The sequence below is a fragment of the Brassica oleracea genome, unplaced genomic scaffold, assembly GCF_000695525.1.
Source record: "Brassica oleracea var. oleracea cultivar TO1000 unplaced genomic scaffold, BOL UnpScaffold01699, whole genome shotgun sequence".
NCBI classification, from domain to species: Eukaryota; Viridiplantae; Streptophyta; class Magnoliopsida; order Brassicales; family Brassicaceae; genus Brassica; species Brassica oleracea.
This window is the reverse complement of record NW_013618231.1, coordinates 1-478: the sequence shown is the minus strand read 5'-3', so window position 1 is coordinate 478 and position 478 is coordinate 1.

Sequence of the window (478 nt, the reverse complement as noted above, 5' to 3'; positions counted from 1 at the left end):
ATGAAGCTTCTTTCCGTACAGATAATCTTCAATTTGCATTCTCCAAAATGCATAATCTGTACCGTCAAATTTCCCGATACTGTGCGCCGAACCGTCTTCGCCTCCCATCGTTTCTGGAACCACCGTGTATTAGAACACCTACGTCGACAAACCGATGTTACCGACAAAAAATTTACTATTCACGAATTACTGTTCACGTGAATAGTAACTCCGCAAAAAATTTGACCGATCACCGTAACTCAAGCTCTGATACCAGTTGTTAGGAAATATGCGGTCAAATTTTGCGGTAAACCAGAATTTATGGGAGCGGGAAAGAAGCACACACACAAAATTGTTAACGGAGTTCGGCCAATGTTGCCTACGTCTCCGGACCTGCTACAGATCCTTTATTATCAACTAGGGAAATTTTACAAACTCACAACTCACACCCTGATCCCAAATACACTCAGAAATTACGAGTAATTTCTTAAAGAAGATT